The sequence below is a fragment of the Coenobita brevimanus genome, chromosome 86 (assembly GCF_032717465.1).
Source record: "Coenobita brevimanus isolate Jiangsu-jjx chromosome 86, ASM3271746v2, whole genome shotgun sequence".
NCBI lineage: Eukaryota > Metazoa > Arthropoda > Malacostraca > Decapoda > Coenobitidae > Coenobita > Coenobita brevimanus.
In genome coordinates, this window is record NC_137039.1 from 4061263 (window position 1) to 4087636 (window position 26374).

The 26374-nt window shown below is 44.2% G+C and overlaps 1 protein-coding gene across 1 annotated transcript in view; it reads left to right on the forward strand.

The window, feature by feature from the left end:
• LOC145410764 (uncharacterized) overlaps nt 1–26374 on the forward strand; it is a 116357-nt gene that overhangs the window by 59534 nt on the left and 30449 nt on the right. The gene's annotated exons all lie outside the window — the stretch shown is intronic.

A 26374-nucleotide genomic window follows, 5' to 3' on the forward strand; every position in this document is an offset into this window, starting at 1 on the left:
ATGGATAGGCTTAATCAAACGTATTGAACCTCCCATGTTAGAAAAAATAGCTTAGAGAAATGCGTCTCGTACTAAAGGGGCGGAATGGACAGATCGAGTGACTAAGATATTGAATTATGTATAAGACTGGTTTTGTTGTTATATTTATTATTATTATTATTATTTCAGGCAAATGTCCCAGGCTTCTAGACTGGCTGACTAGCGAATATTATTAAGTCTCCCGTGGCTCCGTGCTCCTTCCACTCAAGAGCCTGCACTTCACGCATTCCACGCACAAGATGGCGTCACCGCTGCATTCCTGCGAAGACGAGAGGTCAAGAGGACGACACTTGTTTTTTGTTTATTTGTTTACTGTAATTGCTTAAAGTTGTGATCCCTCCAACTTGAATGCTCAGTTGTAACTATAGATAACTAGAATACGATGCTAGTCACGAAGAAGGGCTATGAAAAGATACAGAGCTCGTAGTATTGGCTGGATGAATCACTCTTGCGTGATAATCAAAGACGGTGAATAAAACCCACACTTGTAGACGAAGAATATAATTACCAAACAGTTTCGGTGGACACTGCCACCATCTTCAGTGGTCAAGATAGTGAGAGGGAGTGACATACTGATTATACAAGGGTTCCTTTTTATGCCTGTGTGTGTGTGTGTGTGTGAAAGGGTGGGGTAAAGGTGAGGTGGGGTGGGGTAGATTGTAAGCGGGGATTAACCCAAGGGGGATTTTGGGGGGGACATTACCGGACAGGTCAGGTGTAATTCCTATCTGACCTTACCTGTGCCGTAGCAGGAGTCTCTTCCTGCTACGACACAGGTAAGGTCAGATAGGAATTACACCTGACCTGTCCGGTAATGTCCCCCCCAAAATCCCCCTTGGGTTAATCCCCGCTTACAATCTACCCCACCCCACCTCACCGTTACCCCACCCATCCACACACACAGGCATAAAAAGGAACCCTTGTAGTGTCAGTATGTCACTCCCTCTCACTATCTTGACCACTGAAGATGGTGGCAGTGTCCACCGAAACTGTTTGGTAATTATAGTCTTCGTCTACAAGTGTTGGTTTTATTCACCGGCTCGTAGTATTTTTTTCTTTTAACTAAGATACATGAAATAAGCTGCAAAAATACGAAAATACGAGCTTACTTAATGTAAATGAATTATAGTACGTTCAAGATGGAGGGAAGGCATTTTGTATTTTGTTTGTGATGTTATAGTGTCTCTCAGGATCCTAGGATCCTCTCTCGGCTGAACCAAATTGTCTGGCGTCAGCTGGAACATGATGCTAGAGTTATGTCGGTCGTGATGGGGTTAATGGTGACGGTATTGACACTGTCAGGCTCCTATGACTCACTCAGTCGAATAAAATCGTCTGAGTCAGCTGAAATGGGGTACTAGAGTTGTCCCAAGCACCAGAGGGTTAAGATTCTTAACCCTCTGGTGCTTGGGACAACTCTAGTATTCCATTCCAGCTGACAGACGATTTTGTTCGGCTGAGTGAGTCATAGGAGCCTGACAGTGTCAATACCGTCACCAACCCCATCACGACCGACATAACTCTAGCATCATGTTCCAGCTGACGCCAGACAATTTGGTTCAGCCGAGTGGGTCTGGGGCCTGGGGGGCACTAAATGAAAATATCCAAAAAATATTAAAGGGGGGGCTATATCAGTTTTGCCACAGGAGGTATACCAAAATTGGACTTTTTAATAAAACCCCCTCTTCTCTCACTCCCTGTGTTTTGTATATACTCCTCTCTGTCTGCCTGTGGTGTGTCTGTCCCTCCCTCTCCCTGTGTGTGTGTATGTCTGCTGTGTGAAGGTGGCTGTGTACGTGTCGTGTGTGCCTTGATGTGTGTATGTATGTAGTAGTGTGTGTCTACTGTGTGAAGGTGGCTATGTACGTGTCTTGTGTGTGTCTTGATGTGTGTATGTAGCAGTGTGTGTGTGTAGTAGTGTGTGTAAGTGTCTTGGTGTGTGTGAGCTGAAGTGTAAGGGGCCTTGTGGTTTTAAGGAAAGCCTGCTACGCAAACTTCCCTCAGCCACATTTTAAAGAAACCTCTATCACACCGGGACTTGAACCCGGGTCTTCCTGATCAGCAGGCCAGCACTATGCTGACCATGCCACCGCGGCCCCACTAGTATATTGGCTAAAACTTCTACTGTATTTTATTTCTTTACATGTTACAAAAAATGGGAAATTGAACAACATGCACAGACTAAACTCAATTGTCATGTACCTATTAATGTCGTTTTAGGAGGAGATATCTCGAAATTCCCTGAGCTACTTGGAATACCTAAGCCTGCAGTTTAATGCTAATCATGAACAAGTGCTATGGAAAGAATATAGAGCAGTTGCTACTTATATAAAGGGAGAAAGTAAAAACTGGAACTTAACTGCTAACCAACGGCAGGACTTAAACGATTAACCATATATTACATAAACTTAACACACTGAGTGACACAGAAACTAAACATATGATACAAATTCTTTAATGAAACTTATAATGAGAGTACAAATGACAAAATATACACTGCACAGGAAGACAGTACAGTACTCATTGGTTATACCTTCTGTGAGAACTGAGAATGAAAGCCTATCTGTTGTACCGGTTTATAAACGGAAGAGATGAATCGCTAAATTTGATCCACAGTAAAAAATAATAATAATAATGAATACATAAAACAATAAAGACAAACCATATAGACTACATGTCCACCCTAAACTGACAAAAACCTGGCATCTCTCCACCTTGAATGCTGAGCTGTTTCTAGAGATAAAGACTAGATTATCATGCAAATCACAATGAAGATCTATGGGGAGGATGCAAAACCATAATACTGTCTTATTCTGCCACTTAGATACAGGAACTAAGCAGCAGAAGGACTAAAATTTGTCAAGGTGAGCTAACTACAATGACACAGATGAAGTCTGAGATTATATAATGTGTAATCATGAACTGATTGCATCATTCAGTAAAGATTACAAAAGGAAAAGCTATCAAATCTGAAAGTGTAAGTGCTATACAAGATATGATTAACCTTGTACATCCATATTCTGAGATATGCTTCCTATATCATAGCCTACACACAAATTCATCCCCCTCAACAGTAATGGTATATTCCTGCTGTCTCCTGACTTCCAATCAACTTATGAAACCTCTCTCCTAATTACAGTACAGTAATATGTTAATGAAGGCTGCTAGTAATTACCTTCAGTATGATAATTCTTATTTAAAGGTAGCAGCAATGGTTAATGAAGGATGTAAGGTATGCAGTCCTTCCAGTTCAATATACTATATCTCCAATCAGGCTTTATCCAGTGTCTCTCCTACACATGTTAATACCTTCAGTCTTCACTAGTTTAACTCACAGAGCAGGGATTTTTTTTTTCATGCCATCTCATGATTATATTTAGCTTTGTATAGACTTCTGGAAGTGTAGGGGTTAGGCACAGCCTCACTGAACTCCTGCAATAGCAGAGACTTTGCATAAGTTGAATAAAATTGCCTTCTGGCACTATGAATAAACTGAAAAGGGCATCACCGGGATTGCAAGAGTTAAAGGGACTCGCGGAGTTTATATCCCCGATGTAAACAAACTACCCATTAGTTTTTACGCACATCCCCTCATTTTTTCCAGCCAATTAACCTACTATGCCTGCCCATGTACAGGATCACATTCGACCTTAAAACCTAAACAGATGGTGTGAATATCGGGGGATTTAAGTAGCACTGCTTACTCGAGTTTAAAGGGACATCTTGGTCACCTGGAGATACACACCGCCGTATATCATCCTTATAGCTAATAATTACAACTTACATCAGCCGACTACACCTCTCGATAATGACAGCAAACACTGATAAACACATAGGCATAAGAATTACCATAATAAGAAGTAGACTAACACCGTAAAGAATAAATTCTTCACTCACCTCCAGCATCTCTCAACGTTGCTCCCATAATGCACCAGTGACGTCACACTTCAAATTAAACATTTACTTACTAAATTTTAAGAAGAAAATTCCGTGAATATATTATCAGTCTTTTAAACATTAATTTTCGTGCAAACTGAATAGAGAGGTAAGTAAAGTGTTTCTTGTTAAATTAAAGATAACCCCATGAATCAGTGGCATCATCATCTCTCTCTCTGAAATTCCATACAGAGTACCAGAGTAGGATCACTATTTACTGTCCTCCCGATATATCTCTACAGTTTTACAAGGGGATTTCAAAATAAACGGCCTGGTGGTGGTGGCAGGGGATAAAATTTTGCGATACCAGTCTCTAATCTGCTGCCATTCCCTACAGAACCTGAGCATAATAGACGAGAAATTAGCCCAGGTTGATGCAGCAATTCTTAACTCAAAATTGCCCCAAGAACAACTTTCTGAAGTTTGTCAAACATTTCATGCAACACCCTGTATGGGAAATTTGGATAAAATATTGGTGAAAGAGAGAGAGATTGTCCAGGTGCTTGAGGGTGCGAAAGTGGATGTATGTGGAATAACTGAAACAAAATGGTGAGGAGAAAGTGTGAGAGAATGGGAGCATGGATGGGGTATATGTGCAGGAGTAGGTGAGAATGAGAGGGCAAAGGAAGGAGTATGTATAGTTGTGAGTAAAAGATGGAAGAGTAGCATAAGACAGTATGGATCAGTTGGGTCAAGGATTGTGTGGGTAAAGTTGAAAGTTGGAATACAAATGTGGGCGATTGTGTGTGTGTATGCGCCAACGCAAGATCGTGCTAGAAGAGTGAGAGAAGAGTTCTGGACAAATGTGGAAGTGTGCATGGAAAAGTTTGGAAGGAATGACAGAGTGTTTTTGATTGGTGATAAGAATGGTAAAGTTGGGAAAGTGAAGGTGGATGGAATAGTTGGTGAGTGGGGTGTGCCTGCTGAGATAGATGAGAATGGCAGTGCGTTAGTGGACATTTGTGCTGGGAGGGGGTTGGTGATAGCCAATACCCTCTTCAGGCATAAAATGATCCACAGGTATACATGGCGAGTGATGAGAAGGGTGGGTGGTGAACTGAATGAAAGGAAGGCAATGATTGATTATGTGTGTGTGGATGAAAGGATGCGAAGATGTGTAAAGGATGCAAGAGTGTATAGAGGTTGGGGGAGTGGACTTTCTGACCACTACTTGGTGGTGGCCAGAATTAGGTTTCAAGTAAGATGGAGGAATAGAAGAAGGGAAAGACGAGAGGAAGGAGTAGTTGCTAGGAGAGTGGAAAGGTTACAAGAGGATGAGAAAAAGGCAGAGTATAAGAGAGAAGTAGAGGAACGATTAGGCAAATATGAATTGGAGCAGATGGGAGACGTGGAAGGTGTGTGTAGGATATTTACAGAAGAAATATGTGCAGCATGTGATGTGGTGTGTGGAAGGAAGAGAAGACAGAGGGGGGTGCAAGGAACGGCGTGGTGGACTGAAGAGGTGAGACAGGCTGTGGCACAAAATAAGAAAGCATACAATGAATGGATGAGAAATAGGGGCGTGGAAGAAGTTGAGAGGCGGAAGAGAGAGTTATATGTAGAAAGAAAGAAAGAGGTTAAAAGATTAGTAAGAGAGAGTAAGAAGAGAGTGGATGATGAATTTGGAAGGAATTTGAGTGTAAAGTGGAGGGACTGTAAGAAAATGTTCTGGAAAGAGGTGAAAAGAGTAAGACAGGGTGGAAGTGAAGTTAGCAGGGGAGTGAAAGATAAAAATGGTAGATTACTAGTGGAGAAGGGAGAAAAAATGAGCAGATGGAGAGAACACTTTAAGGAATTGTTGAACATAGAGGATGGAAGTAATGCGAGTATAAGTGGCTGGGGAATGGCTGGGAGGAGGAGGGAGGTGAGAAGACAGGAAGAAATCAGTAGGATAGAAGTTGTGGAAGCAATGAAGAAAGTTAAATCGGGGAAAGCCCCAGGAATTGATGGAGAGTGTGGTGAAATGCTGAAGCATGGGGGAGAGATAGCAGTAGAATGGATGTGGAAGATGTGCAGATTGGCCTGGGAGGAAGGTAGAGTCCCGGAGGATTGGAAGTCAGGTATAATTATTCCCTTGTACAAAGGAAAAGGGGAAAAAGAAGTGTGTGGTAATCAAAGGGGCATTTGTCTTCTTAGTATAATAGGAAAAGTGTATGGTAGGATACTTATTGACAGAGTTAGAGAAAGAACAGAGAAATTAGTTGGAGAAGAACAGGGAGGCTTTAGGAAGGGAAGAGGTTGTGTAGATCAGATATTCATTCTTAGATCTTTAGTGGAAAAGTTTCTAGAGAAGGGAAAGAAGTTGTATGCGGCTTTCATGGATTTGGAGAAAGCATATGACAGGGTGGATAGACAAGGATTGTGGAAAGTGTTAAGAATATATGGAGTAGATGGGAAGTTGTTGAATGCTGTGAAGAGTATGTACGATGGTGCGAAGGCTGCAGTGCGTGTGGATGGTGAACTAAGTGAATTTTTCTCTTTGAAAGTTGGGTTGAAACAGGGATGTGTCATGTCTCCATGGTTGTTCAATCTGTAAATGGATGGGGTAATAAAAGAGGTACAAGGTGGGGTAGTGGATGTTGGAGTGGCCCTGGTGAGAGAGGATAGTGTCTGGAAACTCCCTGTACTGTTGTTTGCAGATGATATTGTGTTGTTGAGTGAAGACGAAGGGGAGAGGTGAAGTCAGTGAATGTACAGCGAGGTTGGATGGTGAGGAATTGGAAAATGTGAGTACGTTTAAGTACTTGGGCAGTGTGATGAGTAAGGATGGAGGTTTGGAGGGTGAAGTGCTTGAAAGGGTACAGCAGGGAAGAAAGGTTGCTGGTTCTTTGAAAGCAGTGATAAGAAACAGGGAAGTGAGCATGGAAGTGAAAAAGTTACTACATGGTATTGTGATACCAACTCTAACGTATGGAAGTGAAGCTTGGACGTTGTTTAAAGGACACAAGTCAAGAGTGAGAGCAGTGGAAATGAGTTATTTAAGAGGAGCCTGTGAAGTCACATGGAGAGACAGGCTGACGAATGAGGATATAAAGGAGCGTTGTGGTGTGGATGTGGATGTGATAGGAAGCGTTATGAGAACACACTGAGGTGGTTTGGCTATGTGGAGAGGATGGAGGGTGAAAGACTGACGAAGAGAGTGTATGTGAGTGAGGTGGAGGGGGGAAGAGGGAGGGGGAGGCCGAGGATGAGATGGAGGGATGGAGTGGAGAGGTATATGAAAGACGGGGGTGTGAGTTGGGAGCAGGGCAGTGAAATGGCGGGGGACAGGGCGACTTGGAGGCGATTTGTTTGTGGCCACCCCAAACGGGATTGAGGCGTCTGGCAATAGATAGAGATAGATAGAAGATTAAATAACTAAAGCTAACACTGATCTGAACTAATACACATCTGGTTCACAGGTCGTGCTGGAGTCTGCTGCCTTGACGCTGCTTCCTTGCCACACTGGTCATACCCTGCTGAAGTTTGATCTGCCCTGCCGTGAGAAGCCTGACGGTGGTGTGGTGTCTTCCCCTACTCTGAGATGCCTGGTGGTGGTGGTGGTGGTGGTGGTGGTGGTGGTGGTGGTGGTGGTGGTGGTGGCGGCGGCGGCGGCGGCGGCGGCGGCGGCGGCGGCGGCGGCGGCGGCGGCGGCGGCGGCAGGGTGTCGTGTCTTCCCCAGCCGTGAGATGACTTGCTGCTGCTGCTGGCGATCTGCTCTGACCTGCCGAGAGAAGTCTGGTGGTGATGGTGTGATCTGCCTTGCAAGTCCAGGATGTTCTGTGGACAAATGCTACCTTTGAATGCATATTTTATATTGCTGTCTCTGTTAATGTATTTTGTACTGAAGTATTAATAATGAAAACTTAAATTTTCTGTCTTGTTTCATTACCTTTTAAACTGTGGCTTTGACTTAATATAGGTGATAAGTATATTGCGCTCTGCAGTCTTGTGTGTTCTGGGGACGGCATTTGTGATGAGCTAAGACATTCTGATCGCTTCACCAAATTACTACTCAGCCGTGTGATCGTGGACATAAAAGATTATACAATACAATGATACACAGCTAAGCATAAAAAAGGTTATGGGAATTCTCCACCATGCAATCAGTGGACCTAAATTAAAGCCTATATTATAAAGCTAAGCCTGAAGAGGGTTGTGGGAAGTAGATAATGATGCAGGGTAGACACTGGTAATGTTCACTGAGCCGTGCCCGCAACACACAAGAACTGGGTGGCGTAATATATGGACCACCTTGTATAATGAGAGGCCGTAAGTGTGTGCTGACCCACAAACTTGCCACCAATGCCCCGTCATAACTATTACTGTGTCTTGTAGGAAGCACAAAGAAAACAGGCCACAGAATACCTCCTTGTCTCTCGTTCCTCCTACACAAACATACACGCCTTTCACTTTAACTTGACACAGAGTTTCATTTAAAGCATATGAGAATGTCACGCAGATCAGTAGCAGAAACAGCCAATACTACAGCCCAACATCCTTTCCACGGCACTCATTCGTGACTAGCATCATATTCTAGTGATAGCTATCGCTACTACTCGGCAAACCGTATGGAAACTATAAGCTATCTGTCTATCGATCTATCTATAGCCAGACGACTTAATCCCGTAAGAGGTGGCCACAAACAAGTCGCCTCTATGCCACCCTGTCCCCTGTCATTATGCATCACTCCCCCTAATTCACACACACCCTCTCTCATATACATCCCAGCTCCATCCTCCACTTATAAGTAATACATTAAAACAACCGTGAATTACTGCCGCACAAGCTGAGCCGTAATCTTATCCAACACAAACACGAAGGAGCTTTAAAGAACAGAAAACAATACCTTGACAGCAGAAGACACTAAGACCACAAGTACTGACAGCCTACACCAAGAAACATAACTAATTTCAGTCAGAGACCAAATGAATATGAGAGGCACACAGTTCATCACTTCAGCTCAAGATCCGTCCCACCTTTGTAACCTTATGTTGCATCATCCTCTCCACAAACAAAATCGAACAACCGCCCAACACTACACAGATTATCTTAGCAACATATCCCCTCCTCCACCCGACTCTACACTTCCCAGACACATTCACAAACTCACAAACACCCCAGCCAGCCAAAACTTTCTGCCAAACACATACATAAACACACAGACACCCCAGCCAGCCAAAACTTTCTATACCAAACACATACATAAACACACAGACACCCCGGCCAGCCAAAACTTTCTATACCAAACACATACATAAACACACAGACACCCCAGCCAGCCAAAACTTTCTACCAAACAGCATCCTTCATGTGCCAACACCAGCCATACACCCTTCAGACAGCATCGAACCCAGAGACACGAGTACACCAACCTTCCCTGCTACAATACTAACACAAAATATAACACACATACAATCCCCTGTGATCATACTGCAAAGTGGCACCCCCACACCACAGCACACCCACTCACTTCCTGCACCACACCACCACAACACAGACAGTCCTTCAACATAACACTGGGTTCACATCCAGAGGAGCCTAAGATGTAACAAGAACAACAACAACAACTCAGGCCAAGTAAGAGTGAAACGAGTATAGTTACGAAAGGAAAATTATTTCGAGTTATTTTGTAAGCGCTTCGGGTAGAGTTACAAGGCCGCAGGGAACGGACTGCATACCGAGGGTTATAATACTGTGGCGGCTTAGGGGGCTTTATACCACCTTTTCTTCAGTGATTTATTGTTCAAGCGAGCGAGCGTACAGAGCAAGCGAGCGAGAACACTATGTGGCATAGTATAATAGGGTGGCAGAGAACAGCGCCAAGACTGTGTTGTCTAGGGAACTATTAAAGCCACAACGGATATATGGACAGCATTAGAAACCTAGCAAAAAAATAACAGGAGTTACTTGAGGGACTTATCTCAAAATTTGCCGCGCCAGTTCTGATGAAAGGAAAATAAAAGTACCAAACTGAGCACCAGAACCGAGTTATTCTAGAAGTTAAAAGCTACTGCAGATCTGTTCAGACAGCTGGAAAGCTTATGAAGAAGCAATTGGTACTACTTAAGTTAAATAGACTTAGCTTTTAACATCAAGCGAGATGGATGGATGGATGGATGGATGGATGGATGTGGAATCGTGGATGCTTGGACCGATGGTAGAGTTCCTTCTGTTTTGTCCTGTCCTTCCACCTGCCGACAAAAATCATCATCAATATCATCGTCAGTATAATCATCATCATAATCATCATCATAATCATCATCATAGTTGTCGTCCTCATTACCACCATCATCATCATCATTATTTACACCGTCATTCTCATTATCATTACCATTCTCATCATCATCATCATCATCATCATCTTCATCATATTATCATCATCATCACCTACCTATTTATCTATATCGGTTTACCTATAGCCAGACTCCTTGATCCCGTAAGGGGTGGCCACAAGCAAATCGCCTTCATGATGTACTGTCCTCTACCATTTAGCTCAAGTATCCCACTCATATGTTTCTACTCTTTCCCTCCATCTCATCGTCGGTCTCTCCATCCCCCTCTATCCTTCCAGCTAACTCATGTGGACTCTTCTAGTCATTTTCTTATTCGTCATCCTCTCCACATGGCCAAACCATCTCGAAGTATTTCTCTTAACGCTTTCAATTTCATCCACATCAGCATCACAACGCTCCTTCATCTGCCCATTTGTCTGTCTGTCTCTCTATGAAATTCCACATGCTCCTCTCAAGTAGCTCATTTCCACCGCTCTCACTCTTGACTTGTGTCCTTCCAGCAAGATCCAAGCTTCACTTCCATACTTTAAAGTGGGAATCACAGCATGCAGTGCCCTTTTTTTTTCATACTTTCATCCTCAGTTCCCTCTTCCTAACCACTGCTTTTTAGAGAATAAGCAACCCTCCTTCCCTGACGCATCATTCCAGTCACTTCATCCTCTAATCTTCCATCCTTATTCATCACATTACATAAATACTTAAATGCACTCATATTCTTCCATTTCCTGACTATGCAGCCTCACTGTGCATTCTGTAACCTCATACGTTGAGATGTTAAAGCATCACCACCATCAGCATCAACATCATTATCACCATCAATATCATCACCATCAGCCTGTGACACACCACTGCATGATAAGGACCCTCTCACCTTTCTCCACTCTGATCCATTGATTGTTAGCCTGTTCCGTTATTGCTCGGTAGATCTGCATCATATGATCTCTCCATCTTGTTCTCTGTGCACCTCTTCTTCTCACTCCATCTCTGGCTTGCCATTCAGTTACGCTCGCTCTCCTTCTGTTATCTCTTCTGTGAAAGACGTGACCTGAGGTGTGTGTGTGGAGTTACCTGGAAACAAGCTCAGAATTACTAGATGCGGGAGCTTAAGGACACTTTGGTTAATCCCCTTGGTGTGGTGTGGTGTGGTGTGGTGGGGGGGGTTGTGGTGTGGTGTGGGAAGGGTTATGTGGTGAGGGTTGTGTGGTGTGTGAGGGTGGTTATGTGTGGTGTGGTGTGGCAGGGTGGCTTTGTGTGGTGTGGTGTGGGAGGGTGGTTATGTGTGTTGTGGTGTGGCAGGGTGGCTTTGTGTGGTGTGGTGTGGTGTGGGAGGGTGGTTATGTGTGTTGTGGTGTGGGAGGGTGATTTTCTGTGGTGTGGTGTAGGAGGAGGATTTTTTTTGTGGTGTGGTGTGGTGTGGGAGGGTGGCTTTGTGTGGTGTGGTGTGGGAGGGTGGCTTTGTGTGGTGTGGTGTGGTGTGAGAGGGTGGTTATGTGTGGTGTGATGTGGGAGGAGGATTTTTTTGTAGTGTGGTATGGTGTGGGAGGTTGTTATTTGTGGTGTGGTGTGGGAGGTTGTTATGTGTGGTGTGGTGTGGGAGGGTAATTTTGTGTGGTGTGGTGTGGTGTGGTGCTGTGTGGGAGGAGGATTTTTTTGTGGTGTGGTGTGGGAGGGTGATTTTGTGTGGTGTGGGAGTGTGATTTCGTGTCGTGTAGTGTGAAAGATTGGTATGGTGTGGTGTGATACGGTGTGGGAGGGTGGTATGGTATGGTGTCGTATGAGAGGGTGATGGTGTGTGACTTAATATGTGGGACTGGTAGAACGTAACTTGGCTTCACTATAATCACTAAAGCCTATATGAGTACAACACCTCTCATCCGAAAATGGTTAGTGAGAAGCAGACGGTCAGGGCCGGTTCTAGAGCTACTGTGATAAAATGTAGAAAATCATGTGTTGTATCCTTAAATTTAAAAAGAATATGTGAGGTTAATTCTTACCTTTAAATAAAGACCAAAATATATGTATTACTTCACTCATATTCATCCACTTCCTAACGATACATAAAGAGACGTTGATCAGTGCATTATGGAACCCTGTGCTGTGATTTATGGGATGTAATAAGCTTTTCAGAATATTGCGTAAGTGTCTCGTAATTGTATAGGTAAAAGGTCCTATATTCTTGGCCTAATATTTACACTTGAAATAAAACTATGAATGTGTGGAAATAATTCTGCCATTTGAATAACTATGGTATCATCAACCAAGATATACATACACGAACAGAAGCAAGCACACACACACACACACACACACACACACACACACACACACACACACACACACACACACACACACACACACACACACAGTCAACAAAACACGAAGTTAAACAGAAAGGAAAGGGAGAGGTGACTCAGCCAATGACTTGAAGATCGTCGTCATCATCATCGTCGTCGTCGTCATCGTCGTCGTCGTCTTCGTTGTCGTTATCATCACCATCATCATCTTCCTCGTCGTCATCATTATCATCATCATCATCATCGTCAGCAGCAGCAGCATGTCATCACCATCCCAATTCACTGTAAAAAAATGTAGTACAGAAGTTATATCAATATCATCACCATTATCATCAAATACATCACTATCATCTAACCATATTCTAGAGTTTGCATCAACATCATCAGCAGCAGCAGCATCAACATCATCAGCAGCAACATCCGTCTTCATCATCATCATCATCATCATCATCATCATCATCAGCCTGTGACACACCACTTCAGGATAAGGACCCCTCTCACCTGTCTCCACTCCGATCCTTTGGTTGTTAACTCGTTCCGTCCCTGCTCGGTCGATCTGCGAGTATCATCTCTATCTTGTTCTCTGTGTGCCTCATCCTCTCACTCCATCTCTGGTCTGCCATTTAGTTACGCTGGCTGTCCATGTGTTACCTGCTCTATGGAAGACGTGACCTAAGGACTGCGTGTGGACTGACCTGTAAACAAGAGGACAAATATACGTGTGTTGCAGCATCACTACTATATCCTGTTCACTCTAACTTGGCGTAAAATTGCAATCTCTTTCTTAAATTTTGCGTTGTGACAAGGGGTTAACACTAGAATGGTGCTAGTCACGAAGAAGTGGTATGAAAATGATGTAGAGCTGTAAGTTCAATTCTTTCACTAAACTACGAGAAATAAGCTGCAAAAAACGACTATCTCGGCCTTGGTAAAATGAAGGAACACCACCACAATATACGCGTACGTGTGTGTGTGTGTGTGTGTGTGTGTGTGTGTGTGTGGTGCGAGGTGCCTGTGTGTTACCATAGCAACCTCCCGACACCATCACAGTTACATACACACATTTCCCCACCAGCAAGTTCCATTAGAGAGTACTGTGTGTGTGTGTGTGTGTGTGTGTGTGTGTGTGTGTGTGTGTGTGTGTGTGTGCGCATGCGCTTCAGGACAAAATAACTTACATACAATATTTTTTTTCCATCACATTGTCCCTCTGAAATATGAATCGCACTTATCAGTTTACATTCAGGTCCCAAACTGTACTGTTGGGTGGACAGGGACAAGGGGGCAGGCAAACCTTGTCCACCAGTCTGATCGGCACGAGAATCAACAGGACGACATTCACACTGCTATTTCACTGGTGCTGAGACACCAAGATTGAGGCGGTACAAGGCAGAGTTGCCGTGAATTGCACACTGGTTGTGACGTCATTATTGCACACGGTTTCGTTTAGTAACCAGGATGACAGAGGATGTATTGTTGGTATAACTACCATAAAATTTGGTATACTGTGAATACTGGAAGAGAGGGTATAATTAATGATGTCAGACCTATTATGATTCAAATGTAAGGACGTTAAATGATTAAGAGAGTTAATAAGTCAGCAAATGTTGATTAATAACAAGACAGGAGACAAGTAAGTTTATCCACATCCAAGTTTTCTAGTATATCAACTGTACACGATTTACAACATTGTTTCGGTATTTCTTTAATATTACAAAGTAAGTGTGCACTGCTAATGGTTGGCACGAGTCTTGTAAATAATATATATATTTTTTTAATTATATAGCCGGGTGCGTAGAGGTAGACTGTTCAACGACGTATTCTCCCTTGTTTTAAATGACAGTATTATAGACAAACGCTACATATTCGTTGGTTTAATCATGACAAAATTCCTCGTATTCCTACAAAATAACGTGAACAATTAGTGTGGAAAAAAATTCCACACGAGTGTGGAATGACGTCCGCCTGCCCACATCCATGCTCGTCGTTCATTTGTTTTTCCACATTAGCAGACGATTTTCCACAAAACGGCAGCACTGGACTACAAGGCCTCCTCATCTCCCTCACACTAACATCCCCCTTGTCTCATCAGAATTACGTCTAGTAGCCTTATAGGTATTATTTCTTTGGGCCATGATACTTCCTGGCTGTCAGTGAGATATCCTTGTGTCCTAATGTAGTCACCTTAATGGCTAAAAACAACAAATAGCCAACACTTACCTCAGGGGAATGATGCAACAGCAACAAACACACACCCTCGTCCTTCCACTGTCATACGGCCACTAGCAAAAGTAGCCAAGTAGCGACGCCCACCAAGACGAGAAACATGTCCAGCTACTTTTACAACCACTAGATGGTACCCGGGCCCTCTCATAGTAGGGGCAACTCTAGTATTTTATTCCATGTACTGTTGGGCGATGACATTCAGCTGAGAGTGAGTCATACTACTATAAGAGTGTTAATGCTGTCTCTATTAACTCTCATGATCATACAGGTCTACCAGCCCTACCCAAAAATAAATTGTGTGTGTGTGTGTGTGTGTGTGTGTGTGTGTGTGTGTGTGTGTGTGTGTGTGTGTGTGTGTGTGTCTATGTGTTTTGTGTGTGTGGTGTGAGGTGCCTGTGTGTTACCATGGCAACCTTCCGATACCATCACAGTTACATACACACATTTCCTCACCAGCAAGTTCCACTAAAGAGTACTGTGTGTGTGTGTGTGTGTGTGTGTGTGTGTGTGTGTGTGTGTGTGTGTGTGTGTGTGTGTGTGTGTGTGTGTGAGTGGGTGGGTGAATGTGTTGTGTGTGGAGGGTGGGGGTGAATGGTTTGATGTGGTTGCTGTGTGTGTGTGTGTGTGTGTGTGTGTGTGGTGTTGTCTATGTGTACCAGGTGACCCTGTGTGTGTGTCCGGCAGGGACACTGTGTGTGGATGCATTGTAGAGCTCATAGTGAACCTGTTTGAATGAAGGTTTGGGTATGCATATCAGTAAATGTGCATATATATATGTGTGTGTGTGTGTGTGTGTGTGTGTGTGTGTGTGTGTGTGTGTGTCCATATGAGTATTCATAAATGTGTGTGCATCAGTGTGTGTACTCATCAGTGTGTGCATCAGTGTGTGTATGCATCAGCGGCTGTGTGTATCAGTGTGTGCATACATTGCCGTGTGCGTGTATCAGTGTCTTAATGCATCAATGCGTGCGTGCATCCATGTGTGTGCATCGGTGTATTTGTGCCAGCGTGTGTGCGTGCATCACTGTGTACGTGCAACAATGCCTGCATGAATCAGTATGTGTGTATTGAAACATATGTGGGTGCATCAATATATATGTACTACCATGTGCTTGCTTGCTTCCACGAGCATAAACTTTGTAAATATAGGTAAATTAAGTGCGCCTTCGTGCATTCCCTGTATGTATGTATGTATGCATGTATATATGTGTGTGTGCAGGTGCGTACATGTGTGCACTTGGGTGTGCGTCTGAGTATATGTGTGTGTTTTGTGTTTGTGTGTGTTTTTTGAGTAGATGCATGTGTACGTGAATGCACTTACAGCAGATTTATGACTACAGAACTAAGGTTATTTTTGCCAGCACGTTCTTACCCTAAAATACAAGCCTCAGTAGTCACTTTATATTCAGGTTCTGATCTGTACTGCTGCGTGGACAGAGACAAGGGGGAAACAAACCATGTCCACCAGTTTGATCGGCACGAGAATCCACAGGACGATACTCACTTATTTCACTGGTGCTGAGACGCCAGAACTGAGATGCTGCTCGGCTCCCTTCCCTCACACACTGCCCCCTTGTCTCATCAAACTGACGTGTATTACCTTTATTTTTTATTTGTCTTTAGCCTATGATACATCCTGGCTGTCAGCAAGATATCCTTGTGTCCTAATGTAATTACCTTAATGACTAAAAACAGCAAAATCTAACGCTTACCTCAGGAGACTGAGTCAACGCCCCCTTACCTTCCCATCTCCTTTACTCACTGATACCTTCTTCGTCTCACCGACAAATACACGTGTTACCCATATTTTTTACATGTCTTTAGCTTATAACACTTCCTGGCTGCCACTAATATATCTTTGTGTCCCAGTATAATCCTCTGAATGGTTAATAACAGCAAATTCCAACACGTACCCACAAGAAAGCGCCGACGTTCCCTCTCCCTCTCGTCGTCCGGCGGCCACTGACTGACAGAGGCAAGCAGCGAGCCCTACCAAGCTTAGAATCTTTGCTTAGCTACTCTTATAGCCAAAAGATGGTATGGTGACCCTCTCATGACAGGGATTACTCTAGTGTTCCATCCCAGCTAATCCTAGACGCTTTGATCCACCTGAGAGTAAAGCATAGGAAACAGAGTGTGTAAAAATGCAGGTTCTCTCTTCATTCTGACTTGCCGTAAGTGCTTGGGATAGATTAAAAGCATCTACTTGCCCGAGTGCCAGGGGGTTAACTCACCCTCTTCAGGCCCACAGTGGGGGCGGAGGGGCATTGGTTACAAGATTGTGACAACGTGAGTCAACTTTTACCTGGTTGTGGTGTAGTGGTATGCTGCCTGGCTCTAACCTGAGAGTCCTGGGTTCGATTCCCGGCATATTGGTAATTTCTCTGATCATCCTTATATTGCTGAGGCCAGAAGGTTTTATTCAGCTGAGAGTGGGTTGTAGGAGTCTTGTGTGTAAAAGAGAGCAGGTGTAAGGACGATAGCAATCAGAATCAGCAATAAAGTACTGTATCATTACTGAAAATTTCTATGCATTAGATATCTGTTACGTATAGCACAAATTGAAGGTTCAGATAAAAGCAGAGATATAAATTTGTGCTTTCTCTCTCTCTCTCTCTCTCTCTCTCGTTTTATCTTTCTCTTTCCACACCCTCTCTTCGTGTCTTCCCTTTAGCTGCCTCAGGTGGGTAATGGCTGTCTCCAGCTTATAATGCTCGCACACTTCATGCTCCACTTATTGCATTCACTTTAATAATAATAATAATAATAATAATAATAATAATAATGATAAACACATCTTTCAACTTGTAGTTTTTGGATTCCCTATCGGACGATAATTATAAATATAAGAAAACTCATGTTTCAGGGGAAAGTAAAGGAACTGAAGCATTAAATTTAGTTAACTTTCCTCCCCTCTTTCTTCCTCGTCAGTATAATATTTCTCGATAAGAGAAAAAGAGCAGCGAATAAAAGCAAAAAGAACAGAGAATGAGATAAAGAGCAGGGACTGAAACAAAGCGCATTAAGGCAGAATGGGGCCAGAAAAAGTGAAAAAAACGAATAGCGAAAAAAAGAACACAGGGTAACAGTAATATAGGCTTAGATACGTAGTTCGGAGGCTGATGAGGACTATGAGAAGTGCTACAGTATAAGAAGACGAGACTACGTGGTTCAGAGGCTGATGAAGGCTATGAGAAGACCATGAATGATTTGAGAGGGTTGTCATTGTATAATCAGACAGGACGTGTACGACTCCCTTTATGGTGTATGTAATCAGCAGTAAAAAGCCTTGCAAACAGGAGTTTAGTAGAGGATAATCCACAAATATGGGATTCAATGTTGTGCTTTGCCACATGGGCATATAACACAGCGTATCACAGAGTGTTAAAGGAATCCCCATTCTACCTCATGTTCCTAAGGGACCCTGGTGTCCCGTATGATGTCGTAAAACAGGAACCGATCTGCTATGATCTGGATAACTATAAAAATGAGATGGCCATTAAAGCTAATCGTACCTTTAAAAGATGTTTAAGGTACATTGAGGAAAGTCAAGAGGCCATGGAGAATCAACAGACATCGAGAGCAAAAGTAAAAGAGATTCGTACAGGAGATAGGGTTTATATACGAAAGATTCCCAAGCCAGGAGAGCCTAAGAAACTTCAACCTCTATATGATGGACCTTTTAGAGTGAAAGAGAAAATTAGTGATGTGATAGTAAAACTGGTAGACATAAACACGGGGAGAGTCATGAAAGTCCACACAGACAGAGTCAGGCTTGCCCACGAAGATAATTTAGACGAGACAATGAATGGTAATGTGCGGAGAGCATATCCCCTCCATGAGGATCCTCTACTGCCAGAGGAAGTGCAAAAATATAAACTGAGAGATATTTTAGACGTAGAAACAGCGGACGAAGGAAACGCCTCACAATTGCAGGAAACAGAGGAAAGTACTCAAAGCGTGCAGAGCTTGCACGAAGAGCAAGAAGAAGGTACGGTGGCTGATTCGATTGATGATGCCGAAGGAGGAAGAAAAACCTATAGTTTAAGATCTACGGGACAGGACAGGTAACAGACTTACCTAATATTATGGATAGGCCTATAGAATACCTAAAATAAAAGTTGACCCTTTTTACAGGCCCTACTGACCGTGATCATCAGTGGACTTGGAAGTCAAGCATGGGAAGACCTACCAGTGAGAGCGGGACTTGCATTCACCGCACAACGTCAGGCCCACATAATAATAATAATAATAATGACGTATAGAAAAGGGGGGGAAAGGAAGGAAGGGAAGAATGATTGTGTATATGTGATGAGTGTTATGCAACCAGGGCGACGACACGTGGCAGGAAATAGGCCTTAGTTTAAACTCCCGGCCTTACTGAGAGCTCTGGTCCTGGTTGCATTGTGTAAAGTGCATGTGTGTGTGTGTGTGTGTGTGTGTGTGTGTTTTAAAGTAGGAGAGGAAGAATTTAGACTAAGAGAAAGAGTGTCGGGGCTTAACCCAACGTGCGTGTGTTTGGTGTTGGGAAGGGGGGGGGGGGTCTCGCACGTGCACTGTGTTGTTAATTAAGGACGGGAGGAGTGAATAGCTACGGCTTTCTCTGCCAAGCATTAGCTTATTGGCTGCCTCTCAGGTTCATCTGATTTTTCCGGCTCCAGCAGCCTGGGTAGGACAGTAGGATACGGGTGTTAGGGTAAGGTGTTGTAGCCCTGGGGGGCTTGGGTAGGGGGATAAGGAAAGGGGAGGGGTGGAGGAAGGGGAGTATGGGGGGGTCAGGGTCTGAGGCAGGATGCTGGATATGAGGATGGCGGGTTATTACGTGGCTGCCGTGATCTTGATAATGGGTGTAGGGGTGGTTTAGAGTCTTAAGTGAATTGCAGGGTGTGAACTAAGTAGTTGATTAATAAAAGGGTCAGTAATAAATAAACTATTGGTGCTTAAGTGAACCCTCAGCGAAACACGAACATGTTCCGCCCTTGCCATGACGCGAGACTGGTGTGCATTGGTACCTTGTGAGGTAACCAGACAGCGAGGCGCCGCGGAGCTGGGCGGCGTGTGTCTACACCCAACCTCTAACATTTGGTAACTGAGGCGGTGATCGTTGATTCGTTGGTGTGGCAGCGAGATGCGGATGAAGATCTTGGTAGACGGCCTGGCGCCATGGCCTAACCGAAGCAGATATACACCCAACAACACCAAGAGCGACACTGAGGGTCGCTGACTGGGCATAGGGGTTTTAAATGGGTTGAGGCAGACAGGTAGACGCCGCATTGGGGGCGGGGCTTGCAATAAAGAAAATTCCCACAAAATGTAGGGGACCCTTATGTAACTTTGACTAATCTTTACACCGTCCATTGTCGTTTGTTTTTGTTTTTTCTCTCTCTCTCTCTCTTGTTCTTACGTTGCCTCATGTTCAAAGGTCCTTTTATTTCTTAATGGCGGTGGTCTAATATAAATTTCCATGTGGCTCTATATGTGGACACTCAGTGGATTGTGTTTTCCATTCTTTCCCTAATCTACAGTTTATCACATCTTTCCTGGCTTATTTCCCAGCGATATCTATACTGCATTCGGATTCTACACTAAGTTATTTCCTGCTTAATCAGTTGCTTTGTACTGTGATCGTATCGTATCGTTTATAAAGGCTCCAATAAGCTTGCATGCGTCGGCCTTAGTCACATGATGGCTCTCCACGCTGCTTGATCTCTGGCAGCCTCCCTATTCAGTCCCTTATCCCTGAGGTCACACTCTATGACCTCGTCTCAGGTCTTTTTCGGTCAGCCTCTTGCAACCCTACCCCCGACGTTCACACTTCTTACTGTAGATCCATAATATCTGAATGTTTCTTGTCTGCTTCTTACCATTTGTAGAGGTTCCCTGTACTGTGTGTGTGTGTGTGTGTGTGTGTGTGTGCGCGAAGTGAAAACACGAGTAATGGGGACAAGGATGGCGTTGGTAATGAATGGTGATGGATGGAATATCTCAAATTTGTTGTATGCTGATGATGCATGGTGTGGCATGAAAATGAAAAGTCAAGAGTGAGAGCAGTGGAGATGGGACTGCTGAGGAATGTATGTGGAGTACAGAGAGTGGATAGGATACGAAATAACGATTCGCGGAAGATGTGGAGTGAAGTCGGTGGACACCAGAATCGAAGAGTGTACTGAGATGGTATGGTCATGTGGAGAGAATGGATAACAATAGAGTGGTGAAAAAGGTATATCTGAGCGAATTTGAAGGAGGGAGGAGGAGAGGTAGGCCAAGGAGAATGTGAAGAGATATGGTGGATGAGTGTGCTGGGATGAGAGGTATGGAAGTCGGTGAGCCTGGCTGGATGAATGTTGTGAGAAGTGCATAACCAGGAATTTGGCACCCCATTTTAACGTGACAGCGTTCTAATTGACTGTATCAGATAGGTATATGAGAAGCTACAGAACGTGGTGAAAGTTTTTTTGGTTTATCTGATGGAGCCAGGATTCCGGGGGCTTGACTAATGAGTGAATGGAAGCGTGGTCCATTGAACTGGGCAAACTTAAGTTGTCTGGACGTTGCTACTTCTCACCCTGCCGTAGGTTGGTAAAGGAGGTCTGGATGATGATGATGATGATGATGATGATAATGATAATGATGATGATAATGATGATTATGATTATTATTATCATTATTATTATGTGGAGATTGTGAGGCGTGAAAGGACTGAACTTTCTGGTGAGTCTTTTGAGTGTGTGGAAGAGTTTTGTTATCTGGGACACATGTTATGTGCTGGAGGTGGGGCTGGAGCAGCTCTGTGGCTAGAGTGAGCAGTGGTTGGAAGAAGTTCAGGGAGCTGTTGCCTCTCCTGACACTGAGAGGTCTCTCCCTACGTGCTAAGGGGTCTTTGTATGTGGCATGTGTTAGGAGTGTAATGCTGTATGGTAGTAAGACCTGGGCAGTAAAGAGAGAGGATATTCACAGACTCAAACGTACAGAAATGACAATGATTAGGTGGATGTGCAGTGCGTCCCTGAGTGTGAGGCTTGGGGAAGGAGGGGGGGCTAAGTTTGTGACAGAAGAGTTGCGAGGTAGGATTGGACTGGAGTGTACTGGTGGTGTGATGAGGAGGGGTAGATTGAGATGGTTTGGTAGGAAGGATGGGAGTGGAGTGTATTGGTGTGGTGATGAGGAGGGATAGATTGAGATGGTTTGGGAGAATGGATGGGACTGGAGTGTATTGATGTGATGAAGAAGGGTAGATTGAGATGGTTTGGGCATGTGGAGAGGATGGGGGATGACAGTTGGGTGCAGAAAGTGAGAAATGTGAACATTAGATTTAGGGATGCGAGAAGCAGACCGAAAAAAAAAAAAAAAAGGGGCGAAGTCATTGGGTGCGACCTCATGGATAAGGGACTGAATAGGGAGGCTGCCAGAGATCGAGCGTCATGGAGAGCCGCCAGTAGGTGACTAAGGCAATGCATGCAAACAGGTTGGAGCGTTTATAAACGAAACGAGACGAAAATCGAAGCAATGATAGTACCGTACAATTGGCCTGGACATGGCACTTGTACTGTAGATGCCACACAACAGTAAAAGTGATTTTGTTCCCACCAAACACTACCAGTCTGATGTAGCTATTCAGTCAGGAGATCCCCAACACTCGAGGTGTTTACTGTGCACGGCCATGTAAGGCAATGCACACACGGGGCTGGAGGTGACTGGGTTGATCACAGAGGACTGGGGTGACCTAGAGGTTCACCTACCACCACAACAGGTGGTCAGAGCTCATGGTACGACACTCCAGCCATTGTGGAAGTGTTGCCACTGAGAGGATATGATAATAAACATAGTGTCAGTGAGGGGCAGCGTCTGTGGCAGCCATCGAACGCGGGTGACGCTAAGTACCCGTGCACACGTCAGTCCTTGCAACACCCTTCACTGGTGCACTTAGGGTGCCAGTGCAAGGGGCCAAAAGAACACCGGGGCAAGGTCTGACTGTTGATATGATGAGTGACATTATCTGGCTACCCCACACCACCAAGACATGTCACTCAGCAAAACCATACAGGTGATGGAGCACGAGGAACCTACCGCACTCAATGTAAATATGAGAAGGCCAAAGACACAACACATACGGTAATGAAGAGACCAACACAGCGGCAACTGAGCAAAATATCGGAGGTGGCCGACTACTTCAAGGATTAATGGATATGATTCCAAAATGGCGACCATCATCCACTCACTTGATGCAATACTGCCTACTTCTTCCTTTACCTTTATCATTCTTTTTCTGTGTCTGCTCTCCTCTCTTTCTATTTCTCACCAGCATCCACTCACTTGATGTAGTGCTGCCTACTTCTTCCTTCACCTTTATCATTCTTTTTCTGTGTCTGTCCTCCTCTCTTCCTATTTCTCCCATCTTTCCTGTCACTTTTTGTTACTCCTCTTTCCTTTTCAGGTGCCTTTACATTGAGTGACAAGCCTAATGGTTTCCTGTAAGCCAGGAAACCATTTACAACTCTGGGTGGTAACCATATAACCAACCCATAAGTGTTCCTTATGTGTCAACAAGGTTGGCGGAGGGTTAGTGCCCCTCCCCGTAAAACAACTAACTCAAGAGACAAACGGCCACCCCTTGCCGGATTATGGCGTCTGACGATAGATAGATAGATAGGTACGAGATTATGGCGTCTGGCGATAGATAGATAGATAGATACGGAATTATGGCGTCTGGCGATATATAGATGGATAAATATATAGATAGATGAGGGATTATACCGTCTGGCGATAGATAGATATATAGATAGATATGGGATTATGGCGTCTGGCGATAGATAGACAGATGGATAGATAGGGGATTTTGGCGTCTGGGATAGATAGATAGATGGATAGATACGGGATTATGGCGTCTGGCGATTGACTGATAGGTAATGAATTATGGCGTCTGGCGATAGATAGACAGATAGATGGATAGATACGGGATTCTGGAGACTGGCGATAGATAGATAGGACGAATAACTGTCTATCTATCTATCTATTGCCAGACGTCTCAATCCTGCAAGGAGTGGCCATAAACAAATCGCCTCCATGTCGTCCTGTCCCCCGCCATTTCACTGCCCTTCTCCCAGCTCACACACCCCTCTCCCATATACCTCTCCACTCCATCCCCTCATCTCATCCTTGGCCTACCCCTCCCTCTCTCCCCCTCCACTTCACTCACATACACTCTCCTCGTCAGTCTCTCACTCTCCATCCTCTCCACATGGCCAAACCACCTCAGTGTGTTTCTCCTAACGCTTCCTATCACATCCACATCCACACCACAACGCTCCTTCACTTCCTCATTTGTCAGTCTGTCTCTCCATGTAACTCCACATGCTCCTCTCATTTTTTTTTTTTTTAAATGCAAGGAAGAAGGAACCAAAGGCCAGGAGCCGGGAAACCGTTCCTTCCAAGAAAAAAATAAAACAATACAAAGGAGAGCCAAATTCAAGATCCGTTCATTTCGAGATGCCTGGACACACTGCTTTAGAAAGATTGGAGATCATAGGAAGCAGGAAATACAGACAGAGGTAGACAGTTCCAGAGTTGACCTGTTGCATAAATGAAGGACTGCCCAAAGCATCCTAGTGAGATATACCACCTTCCCCTCCCTCTATAAAACAACGATAATAAATACAAGGAAATTATAGTATATGTAAAGACAGCGAGGAAAACTATTTAGTATGTGTTTGTTTATGTAGATGCATTTCTGATGGATTGATAAGTCTATAGGAAGTTGTTACATAAGAAGATGAAGGGTGAGCGGTTCTTCACATCCCTGTCTATCTGTCTATCTATTGCCAGACGCCTTAATTCCGTAAGGGGTGGCCACAAACAAATCGCCTCCATGTCGCCCTGTCCCCCGCCATTTCATTGCCCTGCTCCCAGCTCACACCCCCCTCTTTCATTTACCTAACTCCAGCCCTCCACCTCATCCTCGGTCTCCCCCCTCCCTCTCCCTCCCTCCATTTCACTTACATGCATCGTCTTAGTCTTTTATTCTCCAGTTTCTCAACGTGTCCAATATGGCTTAAAGATACAGTAATACACAACTCTGTACGGTAAGTGTTATGCACAGCTTTGTTTTACTGTGTTTACATATAACTATTCCTACTTGTTTTTATATATTTGCTTTAGAACCCAATGTGATTATACAGTGAACTACGCTATGTTGTAATTTCCTCCTTCTTGCTTTACTATCCTTATCCATCAGCATGTAGAATTAGATCTCGTAGTCATAGTCTACTCTGTAACAAAAACCTCGAAAGGATCATAAGGTCTATTGCTGTTTGCTGTTCTTTGTATTCCTTTGTACTCCCTCCCTCTTCTCTCTCCTCCCTCCTGCCTCACATCCCTCCCTCCCTCCCTCATCCCTCCTTCTCAATCTCTCCCCCCCTCTCCCTCCCTCTCTGCCTCTCCTTCCCACCTTAACATTATCTTCGAGGGCGCTATCTAGCAGTTTCCTGCCTCTTAACACTATCTTGGAGGGCGCTGGCTATGGCATTATCCCCAGCTGACCCCTCCACCTCCTCTCCTCGTCTCTAAATGGGTAGCGTGTAATTTTTCCCACGTGCAGGTCCGTCGCTTATTTGTTTTTCCACATTAGCAGACGATTTCCACGGAGCGGCAACCCTGTCAGCCTGTCTGTCTCTCCACGTAGCTCCACATTCCTCTCAGATAACTTATTTCCACACCACTTTTCACACTAATAAAGATGATTTGGCTCAACTGAAAGAACAGGCAGTATCAAAGAACTGACGAACAATATCCTGCCTTACCTTTGTTTATCTCGGATAGATGGGCAAGCTGTTTAAACACTATCAACACTGAGAATAGACACACAGCTCGAGCGTCCTCCCCCTCTCACGGTTAGAGGGTGACTGACGGGATTCGAAGCTCCTTCTTCTTTTTTTTTTTTTTAATGCAAGAAAGAAGGAATCAAAGGCCAGAGCCCGCAAACCGTTCCTTCCAAGAAAAAAACAAAAACAATACAAAAGAGAGCCAAATTCACGATCCGTTTATTTCGAGATGCCTGGACACACTACGTCTGAAACACTGGAGATCATAGGGAGTAGGGAATACAGACAGAGGGAGACAGTTCCAGAGTTGACCTGTTGCATAAATGAAGGACTGGAAGTAACTGTTAACTCTTGCATCAGAGAGCTGGACAGAAAAGGGATGAGAGTTTGTTGCTAGACGGGTGCTATGCACCCGTCGTAGAGGTGGAGGGATGCAAGCAGACAGGTCAGAGGAGCAGTGACCATTGAAGTAGCGATAGAACAGAGATAAAGATGCAACAGTGCGGCGAAGAGACAGAGGTTGAAGGGAGCCAGTAAGAGGAGGAGAGTTTATGAGACGAAAAGCCTTTGACTCTACCCTACTGAGTAGAGCTGTATGTGGGGAGCCTCCCCGCACATGAGAGTTGTACTCCACACAGGGGCGAATAAAATTGAACTCTAGTTCGAAATAAAATGCTTGTTTTTATTATGCTGATTAATATTTATCTTTAATATTAATCCTTTCTATATATCTATCTATGGACGCCTTCATCGGGTAAGGAGTGGCCACAAACAATTCGTCTCCATG